The sequence below is a fragment of the Molossus molossus genome, unplaced genomic scaffold, assembly GCF_014108415.1.
Source record: "Molossus molossus isolate mMolMol1 unplaced genomic scaffold, mMolMol1.p scaffold_m16_p_4, whole genome shotgun sequence".
Classification (NCBI taxonomy): domain Eukaryota; kingdom Metazoa; phylum Chordata; class Mammalia; order Chiroptera; family Molossidae; genus Molossus; species Molossus molossus.
Genome location: NW_023425377.1, coordinates 39,131,035 through 39,144,667, shown reverse-complemented (window position 1 = coordinate 39,144,667; position 13,633 = coordinate 39,131,035).

The following is a 13,633-nucleotide window of genomic DNA, read 5'->3' as shown; positions in this document are numbered from 1 at the left end:
CCATTTAATAGATGAGCGGGACCGAGATCATTATCCTCATTTTATTGCAGAGAAGACTGAGGCCCAGAGTCAGTGGCTGGAATGGGCCTAGATCCCAGGCCTCGTCCAGCACTCTCTCCACTGTCCCCTGAGTTTGCCCAGAGGACAGGCAGAGGCAGGGTCCTGTTAGTCATGTGACTCCAGCTGCCTCCCAGAGCACCCCCAGCCTCCCTCCCACCCTCTCCGCCTCCCAGCAAGACCCTCTGACACATATTTCCTGGGTGTCACCCTCACCCCCAGTGGGGGAACGTGGATCAGTGTGCCCATCACACTAGCTGGTTAACACCTGGGAAGTGTTAGGCTGGCATTTTGACATGGCTGAGTCAATGATGCCATTCAGAAGCATGACATGTTGACTTGGCCGTTTTGACATTGAGACATTTTGACACAGTCTAAAGAAAAAACATGTAAAATATGTTAAAAAAATAAAATATGTTAAAATTTCCGCTTACAATGTTTGTTTTATTACCTAATGTTGTAAATAGTTGATGTCCTTGACTAAACTCCTGTCCCCAGAAATGAGGTTCTAAAATGGGGAGGCTCTGGGTTGGGATTGGGGTAGGAGTGAGGAGGATGCGACTAAAGCAATATATAGATGATGTATCATAGAATTATATACTTGAAACCTATATACTCTTGTTAACCACTGTCACCCCAATAAATTTAAAACAGTATTTCTTGATGACAGGCAGTTGTGAAGACGTGGCTGTGTTCTTTATGAATGCCACATCAGAACACCTCACATCCTCAGGACAGGCCACTTTCCACTGCGCATCCAAAAGGCAGGCCTGGGGGTCTAGGCACCAGAGGGAAGCAAGGCCAGAGTGGTCCCTGACTCACCAGGAAGCAGGGCTCCAGATGATCACTTGCTTTATCCCTCTTGCCCCATCTGTCCTTGCTCCCGTCATCCTTGTTCCATGACCTCTGCCACCCCTTCCTCCCTGGGCTTTCCCGTAAGGGCACCTGGATGTGGTGTGTGGACACGGATACTGTGCTCTTTTTCCAGCTGCTTCTGTGGTGTGTCAAGGTTCTGCTTGCTCGTTTTTGGCTTTCTTGGTGTGTGAGCTGCATTGGTAAAAGCAGGAGCTCAAATTAAGAGGCCATCTCGAATCCCGGCTTTATTAATGGAAGATGGTGTCTACTGAGAACACGAGCTCTCAGGGCAGGTGGACAAGGGGTTGCCTGGCCTCTACCATTTACTCATTTGATCAGGTTGACTTCTCTGAACCTCTGTTCTATGACTGAATTGCCCCCAACCCTGGCCTCCAAATTCATATGTTGAAGCCCTTACCTTCAATCTGATAATATTTGGGGGTGGGGTCTTTGGGAGATAACTAGGTTTAGATGAGGTCATGAGGGTGGGGCCCTCATGATTGGATTAGTGCCCTTCTAAGAAGAGACAGCAGAGAGCTTTCTCTCTCTTTTTCCTCTCTACCCACCTCTCTCCCAAACCCCCAGTGAGTCGAGAAGAGAGTTCTCACCAGAACCCCAACTATTCTAGCCTCTTGATCTTGGACTTTCTAGCCTCTAGAACTATAAGAAAGTTAATTTCTGTTGTTTAAGCCACACAACCTATGGTATTTTGTTATGGCAGCCTAAGAAGACTGACACTTGGTTTCTTCATCTGTAAAATGGAGGTTATCCTAGACTTTAAAGAATTTGAAGTAATTGTGTATGTGACTAGTAGCTTGCATATAGGAGGCATTTTTTTTGTTAATATCATCACAATCATCATTATGATCATTACAAACAACAATTTTAGGGACTGAGATGTTCCACTGAAGTGAATTATCAAAATAATACAAGTTTACTTTCTTAGGCAACAAACTCTAAGACAAAACATATTTCTAGACCAAATAATACATATCACATCTTTCCTGCTATCTTAAATAGTATCATGAAGATAATATTCATAGTGCATAACAGTAGTAAGAGTATGGTTTTATGAATGTTTTGTTTAATGTATTTATACATAAAATGTATGAATATAGTGAAGTATGTGGTAAAATGTATTTCTAATGATATATGATGTTGATCATCTTCTCACATGCTTATTTGCCACCTGTATCTTCATTGGTGAGGTGTTTGCTCAGATCTTTTGCCAATCTTTTTCTTCAAACTGTGTTCCACTTTGTTTTTAACAAGTCATTAACATTTTTATTCAGTCTGTGTGCCACTATAGTGGTCACTGCATTTTTATAGCTTTAACATTTCTCCACATTTTAATATTGTTAAAATTTGTCTTTAAAAAATTAAATTTAGGAGTTTCAACCAGGACCAATACTGCATACATGTTACTTCAATGGGGAGAATTTTTAATCTTGAAATAATTTTTTTTTAAATTATTTTATTAAGGTGGGGGAAGATATTCTTTTTTTCCAGTAACATATGTCATCATGTACGTTTAAGCTGTACAGCTTGATGGTCTGATTGACATATACTGTCAAACAATTGTCATAGTAGATTTAATTAACACCCATCATCTCATATAAAAACAAAAACAAAAACAATAAAAAATTGCCCATGTGATGAGAACTCTTAGAATATGCTGTCTTAACAACTTTCCTGTATACCATTCAGCAGTATAGCTCTGGTCATCATATTGTACATTACATTTGCAGTGCGTATTTATCTCACAACTGGAAGTTTGTGTCATTTGACCACCTTCCTTCAATTCTCCCTCCTTCTACCCTCACCTCTGGTGACCACAAATCTGATCTCTTATGCTATGAGTTTGGGAGTGTGTGTGTGTGTGTGTGTGTGTGTGTATTTTAGATTCCACATATAAGTGAAATCATATGGCACTTGTCTTTCTCTGTCTGACTTATTTCACTCAGCATAATGTCTTTAAGGTCCATCCATGTTGTTGCAAATTATAGGATTTTCTCATCTTTTATGGGAGAATAATTATCTATCTAGATATCTATAGATATATCTATAGACATATTTCTATCTATTAATCAATCAATCAATCAATCAATCAATCAAATAATGTCTTTGTCTATTTATCCATCGATGGACACTTAGGCTGCTTCTTGGTTATTGTATTTAATGCTGCTATGAACATGGAGGTGCAGATATCTTTTTGAGTTAGTGTTTTCATTTCCTTTGGAGATGTCCCCAGAAGTGGAATTGCTGGGTCATATGCTAGTTCTGTTTTTGTTTTTTTTGAGGAACCTCCATACTTTTTTCCATGGTGGCTATACTAATTTACAATCCCACCATCTGTGCACACAATGCTGTGAGTACACTTTACACAAGAACAGATATAAATGGATGGTAAGTGCATGGCTATATGTTCAACATCTTTATCTAGCAGGGAAATTCAATGAGGTAACTGATCTGCTAGGATGGATAGAAGTTTACTGATTGAAAATGCCAAGAGTTGGCAAGGATATGGAGTAACTGGAATGCTCCTGCATTCTCTGTATGGGGAGGCAAAATTATGGAGCCACTCTGAAAAAGAATTGAGTTGTGTTTTACAAAGTTAAACATAAGCTGACCAGATAGCCCAGTAATAACTCCTTGTTATTTATCCAAGAATAATGAAAAATGTGGTAAAAACAAATAAACAAACAAACAAACAAAATACCTTATACATGAACATTCTTAGAGTTATTCATAATAGCCCCAAACTGGAAACAATCTAATGATCCTCTGAGTAAACAAATTGTAGCATATCCATACTATGGAATATCACTCGGTAATCAAAAGGAACAAAATATGTACATACACATCAAAATGCATGTACCTAGAAAAACATGAAACTAAGTGAAAAGACTGCATACTGCATGGTCCCATTTGCATGCAATCCCAGGAAGGGCCACACTGGACTTGTGAAAAGCAGATCCTTGGTGGCTGAGACCAAGGTGCAGGGGAGGGAGCGTGCACCGGAGCCCAAGGCATTTGCTTTTGGGGATAGAATGTTCTATATCTTGATTGTGGTGGTGATTACATGACTGTATATAATTACCGAAGTTAGTCACATTATGTCCTTCACATCGGTGAGTGTCACTGACTGTAATTTATACCTCAATAAATCTGCAGAATAAGAAAGTATTTTAAATACAACAAAAGTTGACATTTCTTTTGTATTGAATTTATGGGGGTGGCATTGGTTAATAAAATTACATAGGTTTCAGGTGCACAATTTTATAATACATCACCTGTATATTATCGTATGTGTGCTCACCACCCCAAGTCTCCTTTCATCACCGTTTATCCCCCCTTTATTCTCTTTTGCCTCCCCCAGCCCCCTTTCCTTCTGGCCATCACTATATTGTTGTCTGTGTCTATGAATTTTTTTGTCCTTAATCCCTTCACCTTCTTCACCCCGTCCCCTCAAACCCCTTCCCCCTGACAGCTGTCAGTCTGTACTATGAGTCTGTAGCAATTTTGTTTGTTAGTTAATTTTGTTCATTAGGTTCCACATGTAAGTAAAATTATATCGTACTTGTCTTTCATTTCTAAGTGCTAGTAAAGACATGGAGTAACTACAACTCTCATATATTGTTGAAGTATAAAATTGTACAGCCTCCCTGGGAAATGGGGTGGCAGATGTAACCGTATTCCACTCCTAAGTGCTTACTCAAGAGAAATGGAAATGTGTGTCCACAAAAAGACTTTTATATGCATATTAATAATAATTTCATTTGTAAGAGCACCAAACTAGAAAGAACACAAACGCTCATCAGTAAGTGAATGGATATACAAACTGTGGTATGTTCTTACAATGAAATACTGCTCAGCAATGAGAAATAGCAAACTACTGACCTATGCAGCGTCATGAAAGAATCTGAAAAGCATTATGCTGAGTACAAGAAGAGTGTATCTTACACGGTTCCATTTGCATGATGTTTTAGAACAAGCAAAACTGTAGTGATGGTGATTGAAATCACATTCATCATCGGCTGGAGGTGAGGAAAATTGACTGCGAAGAGGTATGAGGGCGCTTTTGGGGTGATGGAAATACTCGAGCTCTCGACTGCAGGGGTGGCTATGTATACATACATAATCAAAATTCAACAACTCGTATACTCAAAATGGAGGCATTTTATGTTATATAAATTGTGCTTCAATAACGTTGAAAAAAAGATGCCAACCAAGACTTTCGTCTGACAGGAAGTTTCACCAAGTTCCTAAAATCAGTGCCGAATTTTGATATTCTGGTGAAGATTCCCCAACCTGATTTTAGGTGTTCTGGGTTAAAAACAGAGGAACACATTTAAAATTTCTCCTTTTTTTAAAGGTGTAGCTGGAAGGTAAAGTCACACTCATGAGGCCTTTGTATGACTACTATTTTGACATGAACTTGTACCTCTCTGGGGACTCTTTAATGTGGTGGGTCCTGTACTGATGGTGATTCTGGGACAGGGAGCTGCATGTTGAGTTTTAAGTGCTCATCTTGCTCTCTGCAAAGGCAAGGTTGTCCCTCCGACTCCTGGAACTATGGTTAGAGGCTAGCTTTTCATCCAGGGCCACTAAGTCCCTTGTTTATTAGTCCATGTCTATAGCACACACAAGGAATTTGAGGCCATTTAGATAATTTCTATGGAAAAACAATTCCTTGTTATTTCAATGATCTAGTGACAGTCATTTAAAAAAAATTTGTTTTAGCCCTGGCCAGTTTGGCTCAGTGGTTAGAGCTTTGGCCTGCGGTCCAGAGAGACCCGGGTTCGGTTCCCGCTAAGGGCATGTACCTCGGTTGCAGTTTGTCCCCGGCCCTGGTTGGTCGTGCGGGTGGCAGCCACTCGATGTGTCCCTTTCACATTGATGTTTCTCTCTCCCTCTCTCTTCCTCTCTCTTCCTCCCACTCTATCTGAACAAAAAATGGAAAAATGTCCTCGGGTGAGGATTAAAAAAAAAAAAAAATTTGTTTTGCTTTATCCAGGTAACTGGTCCTCTGGCCCACTTTGGGGGTGGCGGTGTCGAGGTACTGTATTCCAAAGTGGAAGCTGTTATTGGGGTAGGGGACAGATGTGGATGGAGTGCCAGCAGGGTGCCAGGCACGGGGCTCAGTACTTCATGGGCATCCACTTAACTTACCTTCTCAGTGGTCATGTCAGGCAGCTGCCGTAATCTCTCTCTCTCACCTGTGGCTGAGAGTCCGCTTGGGCAAGCGATGTGGCGTTTAAATTGTGAAATTGATTCAAACCTGGGGGCTTACTGACCTCTAAACCCATGATTTTTCTGCTACATGTCACTACAAAAAATAATTATGATCCAAAGATGGCCAAGGAGACGGAACCGCTTTGGTCAGGTTGGAAATGCCATCTTGGCGGCATTGCCCACAGCGAACTGCCTGCGTTCTCGTGGCATGTGAGAGCCTGAGGACCGTGGGCAGCGGCGGGCGGCCACCTCCTCCCCATCAGCAACCGTCAGCAGGACTTGCCCTGGAGTCCCTGCGAACCTGGCCTGGGCCCCCTAATTTTGCAGAATGCTTGCCTCCCAACCTCTCAGCCCACCTGGAAGATGCTACGAGTTTCTTGTGAAAAAACCAACTGGAAGTTCTCGGTTTCGAGAGCTTGTGTTATTCCTCTTCTATCAAGAGCACTTTACACTGACTGGATTCCTCCCTTTGTGCGCACGTTCAGCCCTACGCACCGGAACCCCGCCAGAGCCACGAGTATTAGGAACACGTTTGTCTTTCACTCTATTCCTGCTGTCCCAGTGACGGTAACAGGGAGACAAAACCAGGCAGGTGTGTAATTCTGCATGATCACCTTGGTTTCGTGGGCCCCCCGTGGGCAGGGTGCGCTGGACTGAGTGGTGCCTGTTGCTGAGCAGAAGTGTGTTTGTGCGTGTCTGAGGCTGGGGAAGGTTCATGGCCAGGTCACCGCTGCGGCATTCTTCTCTGGGCCGGGGCTGCGGGGCCCCAGTGGGAGAAGCCCAGGCGCGCAGGTTTTGGGAGGCAGAGCTGCAGCTGCTGAGTTTGGTTTCCCTTTGGTCCCAGGGATTTAGATAAAAGGGCTGCTTTGATTGATTTGGGAGATGGGGGAAGGATCGGAGCTCTAGAAGTCTGCCTTTGCCTTTTTGTTTTTCTGAGCAAACATTTATTGAGCAATTATTTTGTGCCAGGCATCGCGCTAAGTGCTTCCCATGCATTACTGAGTTGGATCCGCGTGACGGCCATTTGACGGAGGCTGCGGCTAAGGCTGGGAAAGCGTAAGAAACCTGCCCAAGGTCACACAGCTTGTAAGTGGTAAAGCACGTGGGTCCCGGCGCCCTCTCTCACCTGGACTATTGCAGCCTCACTGCTCCTCTCTGCCCTGCACCCTACTGCTTCGTCAGCCACTCTGCCACCACAGTGGTCTCTTTAGAACCCCTCCCTGCTCTGTGGTTGTCCACGGCTCCCCCTTTCTCACAGTGCAAGGGTCATGCTGTGATCTGACTGCACTTACCTTCCTGCAAGTCCCACTGAGCTGGGCCCTCTCCGCCTGGGCTCCCCCCTCCCCCTCTCACACCTTGCTGTCCCCCGGAACACCTGGGCCCAGGACTCCTGCCTGTCTCTCACAGCAGCTCTCACAGGCCCTCCTGCCCATCACAGCTGCTCTGCCAGCTGCTGGTCCCTGGCGTGGCCATATGCGGTTCCAGAGGGCAGGGGTGTATCTTGTTTGTCTTCCCACCCTGCTGCCTGCACAGAAACTGGCTTGTATGGAAAAACCTGCCTTTTTGTCTCTTTGTCCTTGGCACCCAAAGTGCGTCATGGTGTCAGGACCCACACAGCGACACAGTGAGAGGACAGGTGAGGGGACCACTGGGAGCGCAGGTGTTACCACGCCAACAGGAAACTGGAGGGGCAGGGATTATCCTACTTGAATCGCAGAGAAAGAAATGCATTGGATGCCATTTGTTAAAATGAATTAGGACCCAGCTGGGTATTCAGGTTGCACAAAACCTCAAAGAGGTATTATTGGGGGATCAGCGCTACCCACTCTAGTTAATGAGCTAGTACTGCTTCCGTGGGAACCTTTCACTGAGTCCTAAGGTGAAATCTCCCTGGGCCTCAGTTTCCTCGCCTGTGGTGCGAGGCCCTGGCATAGTAGCTTTCCGGCTGCACCGGGGTGGTGTCCAGGGCAGAGACACTCCCTCCCCTGGAGGCAGTGATGAGGGGCTGCCTGAGTGTGCATCGTTTTGGGATCCTTGGCCTCAACAGTCACTCTCTGGACAGGACAGAGCCCGGCTGCCAGGCGGTTATGTTTTATTACAGGTTACATCAACTCTGAGTGTTTGTTAATAAGAGTTTCTGGGTGGGGGGCAAGTCTTTTTCCATGCCTGACCTACATGCAGGTCACAGATGAGTTCATTTTAATCCTAACATCCCTCAGAGCAGGGCAGAGGTGGATGTTGGTATTCTCATTTGTAAAATGCAGTTGACGTGGCTCAGACAGGGCAGGTGACTGTCCCAAGGTCACATTGGTGAGTGGCAGAGGGAGGGTGGAAATTCCTGCCCTAGCTTCTCTGCCAGCAGGCCTTGCTCTGGCCACGCGGGGCAGACTCAGGAGTCTTACGAGTGTGCGTCAGGGCACAATGGGCTGTGGCTCGGCCACCTGCCCTCTCGCCCCGGCCCTCCCGGTGCACACAGGTCTCCGAATGCACCAGGCACATTTCTCACCCACTCCTTGGTGAGGACCTGCAGTTTGTGGTCGGGATGGGCCTTCTGTTCTTGACCTGATGGCCCATGTGTGACCGGGTGTGACTGGTGGCCCTGCCCTCTCTGTGTCACACTTACTCTCGAAGGCCCTTGGTGGAGGCAGCTCAGGGCAGCATTGCTTTGTGTACAGTTATTTCCCAAGCATGATGGTTCAGTAAAAACAAAAGAGCATGACTCCTTCGGTGATGACACTGGCTCACAGGTGCAGGCTGCTACTTACAGAGCCTGTCCATACCCATGGTTACACTGAAGAGCCCATCGGCCTGACCTCTTCACTGGAGGACAGTGGGAGGTCATCTGGAACAAGGACGGGCCTGTGGCTTGCCGACCATGCTGAGTGCCAAGAGGCAGGACTGGAGTGTGAGTAAGAGCTCGGGCCTCGAGCAGACAGCCCGGAGCTGATGGTCGAGCTCTGTCTCCCGTGGGAGCCTGAGTGAGGTGCGGGCTCAGTGCCTTTGGCTGTGAAACAGGGAAGGTGGTGGTGATGTGATCGACACAGTGTGGGGCACGTGAGCTCCAGCAGGGCCTCGGGGTCATGGAAAGCAGCCCGTGCGTGCTACAAGTGGCTGTGTGTTGCTATTCTGGTCCTGTAGACGTGGGTCGTCTCAGCCCCTCCGCCAGCAGGCTGGGAGGAGGCTGACTGGCCCGCTGACCCCAGAGGACAGGTTCCTCCACGAGCCCCTCTGCACAGCAGACACATGGAGATTGTGTGAAGGCCAGGCGTCCATTGTTCAATCAATCAGGCTAATCTGCCTGCACCTCGATAAGGGCAGAGATCGGGTTTCAGGGAGATTTTCCCGGGATTACTTCCAGTAGCCGCTCAGTCTAGACAGACCTCTCAGTTACAGGGGTGCAGACAGTGGCGAGGACTGGAGTGCCCGGCCACGAGGTGGCCCAGCGCCCTGCCTGAGGGGCCCTTCTCTCCCCTCCAGCCCCCGCCCTCTTCTTGCAGGGCAGTGGGTCAGGCCAGGGAAGATTCAGCTCAGTGGCCGGGGGCCCTGGTCAGTCAGGCGAGGGTCCTGAGCCTGTTGTGTGCCCAGGCAGGGCACGGAGGCACCACGATAAGATGAGTGGCCGGCATCTGTGGAGCACTCACAGCTCATCGTTATTTCACTCAGTTCCTGCAGAGACCTCATGAAGTAGCCAATCTTGTGCCCATTTTAGAGATGAGGACAGTTAGGCACCAGAAGGAGAAGCCCCACAGCTAGAAAATGGTGGACTGGGGCACGAGTCAAGTCCTGTTGAGAGTTACCCTGGACACGTCGGGAAGGACTGGTGGGGGAGAGAAGCTGTGTCCCAGTGCTGAGGGGACAGTCTACCTACTTGCCTCACTTCTGAGTTCCCAGTCTGACTTTGCTACTTCTTGCTCTGAGACCTGGGCAAGTCACTTTTGGATATCAGTTTTCTCATCTGTAAAATGGGTATGAGATCTATTCTACCAAATAGGGGTATTGTGTGAGTCACCTGAGAGAATGTGTATGAAATGGTTTTGGAAACTGTGAAGTGCTGTGCTAATGCTAGTCACAGAGTTGGCCACGAATAAATGGGTGGATGGGTGGATGGCTGGGTGGGTGGGTGGATGGGTGGATGGCTGGGTGGGTGGGTGGATGGGTGGATGGCTGGGTGGGTGGATGGGTGGATGCATCTGAATAACCCTTCTTCTAAGATAGAAGTGGTGAGTTTCGTTTGCTTGCCTTCTCCATCTCCTTAATGCCCCCTGCCCCTGGGAAATGTAGGGAGCAGCCCTGGAGGCCAGGGACTCTCAGTGGAAAGGTGGGGAACAGCTCAAGGCCACAAAGGACAGGGAGCTGCGGGTGTGGCCCCTCTTTCCAGTTTTCCTGGAAGATGAGTGGGAGACATGTCCTGCCCTCACTGGCATCCTTCAGCCATGCAGGTGCGACCCTCCCACTCAGGTATTGCTGAGCCAGAGCCTGAGGAAGTGTTCTTCGGGGCTGGAATGTAAACTTTCCATTTAATGGGTTAACTTTTCCCAGAGCAGCAACACCAAAATCCAAAACAGAATAAACAGTAATAACAACAGCAAAACTTACAAGTTCAGCCTGGCTGGTGTGGCTCAGTGTATTGTCAGACCATGGACTGAGAGATCCCGGTTCAGTTCCCAATCAGGGCACATGCCTGCGTTGTGGGCTCGATCCCCAGTAGGGGGCGTGCAGGAGGCAGCCGATCCATGTTTCTCTCTCACATCAATGTTTCTATCTCTCTGTCTAAGAACAACAACAACAAAAAATTAAAAAACAAAACAAAAACCCTACAAGTTCAGTGAGGCCCTCAGACATTGCTCTTCTGTACAAATGGCTTCTACCTCCAAGTGTTCTTTGCTTTGGGTACCTCAAATCAGAAAATGACCTTGTCCATGGACCTTGGAGGGCAAGGGTGCACAGAGATGGCCTCGGGTGGGCTGACATGCGTACCCCTTGCCCATCCTCTATGCTGCGTTCCCCACGTCAGAGTGTACAATGACCTAGGGAGCATAGTGAGGTAGGAATAGGAGGTCCTGTGGCCAGGGATACTGGGGAGAGACATCAGGAGTTTGTAGAGTTCTGAGTCTCAGTGACCTGAGTTGGAGCCTGGTTCCACCCTCTGCCAGCTGTGTGACTCAGGCAAGTCAGTTAACCCCTCCGAGGCTCTGCTTTCTCATTGTGAAATGGGGAAATAATAAGACAGGTCAGGAGGCCAGTGTGCAGGTTTGTCTGAGACCGCAGACATGAAAGGGCTGTGTGAGGAGGAAAACGGGCCTTCAAAAGAGTTTGCCCTTGGGAGGGGGCATAGGGAATTGTTGGCAGGGCTCTGGCAAGGCCTTCGCTGTGGGCTCTGGGGGTGTTGGACATGCCCTGTGTGATCAGCCGTGGGTGCCTCGACTCATTTGCATCTCTACAAATGCATTAACAGTGCCACTGGGCTCAGAAAAAATGCCAATTTAACTCTATAATGGAGTTTTAAGTCTCTACCAAGTCATGCATGGCGGCTGCCAGCAAGTGAGCAGGATTACAGTGAACTCAGCATGTGTTCATGGATGTTGACTGTGTTATCAGCATCTCTGGATGTGATGAACCCTAATCTCTTCCTCGGTCCCTGAGCAAACCACGTCAGTGGAAGGGAACTGGGAACATGCCGGTGGCTGGAAGCCAGGGGCATGCGTTGCAGCAAAGGAATTGTCACTGGCTCTCTGTAGAGCACTGAGCGAATCCCTTGGCAGCTCTGTGCCTCGATTTCCTTAGTCTGTCCAATGTGATGATTCCTGTTCTGTCTACTCACTGTGCTGTTTTGAAGACCACGTGAAACTATATACTGAAAAGATGTTTAAATGTATATACTCTGGTACAAATGTATAGAGTTATTGATAGAAGAATGTGGTGGTATATAGGTGTATGGCAACCTACACCTAAATGGGTGTAAATTTGTAAATTTTTATACCTCAATTTTAGGTTTCTGAGATCTATCAGTGACTTGGAAAGTATGCCAACCAAGGCAAGTGTTTACATTTCTAGGAACCCATACTCTGTGTTATTTGTAATTAATTGCACATCTTTCTATCTTTTTAAATAGAGCAGACAACACTGAACCTTTTCTCGTTGACTTGGCCATTACAAACATTATCAGTAAGGATAGGGTTAGAGGCCGAGCACCGACTGCGTTGGCGGGGCTCTGGCGAGGCCTTCGCTGTGGCCTCTGGGGGTGTTGGACATGCCTTGTGTGATCAGCCTGGGTGTTGTCTTACGTGACCCTCATCGCACACCTAGGAGACACCGTTTTACAGGAAGGACACTGAAGCTCAGAAGAGTGAGGCCACGAGCCCCAAATCATGCAGCTGATAGGAAGTGCGGTAGAGGTTTGAGCCCCTGGAATCCACTGTCCTCTAGTATTGCCAATAAGTCAATTAAACTTATTTGACCTCTTCTTCTGCCTCTCCCACTTTTAAGGACCCTTGTGAGTGTACTGGGCCTTCTCAGATAATCCAAGATAATCTTGCATTCTTAACATAAGCTGGTTAGCAACCTTAATTCCATCTGCAACCTTAATTCCCCTTTGCCATGTAGCATAGCATATTCATAGGTTCTGGGGATTTAGGAGAAGGACATAATGTAAAATAATCCAGGATAATCTTGCTTTCTTAAAGTCAGCTGATTAGCAAGTTGGACATGTTTTGTAGCCATTATTCTGCTTACCACACTACCCAGAATAAATTATGTGTCCGCACAAAGACCTGTACATGAATGTTCATATCAGCATTGTAGATCATAGCCCCAAACCTGCAACAATCCAAATGTCCAAAGTATGTTATATTCTTTAATGGAATACTGTGCAATAATTAAAAGGAAGGAACTATTGATACATGTCACAGCATGGATTAACTTCCAAAACATTATGCTAAGTGACATAAATCAGAGACAAAAGATAGGTTATTTAATTCCCTTTATATGAAATTTCCAAAAAGAGGCAAATCTACAGACAGGAGAATGGGGATTGGCTACAAATGGACACTGGGAAGTTGTTGGTATGATGGAAATGTTTCAAAACTGAATTGTGGTGATGGCTACACAATTCTATAAATTTACTAAAAAAATCGTTGAATTGTACACTTAAAGTGTTTTAATTTTATGTAAGTGATTTATAACTCGCTAAAACTATTTGAAGGAAAGAGAAGCAGTCACACAGCTGCCTAGAAGAGGTGGGAGGCCACGGGAGAAAGGTGGCTGAGTGTGGCAGCCACGTGAATCTGAGAATTGGGTTACACGTGGGAACTGAGCAGATAAGTACATATATTGAGGATAATGGAGGCTGGTTTTCTCATGATCAGAGAAGGAGTGACAGATAAGAAAAGGGGAAAACTAGACTGAACCCAGTGTTGTTGGACTGGAATTAGAGATATTGGTGTAAACTCATGGGTTTCCATAGAGATAAATATAGAAATTAGCATAT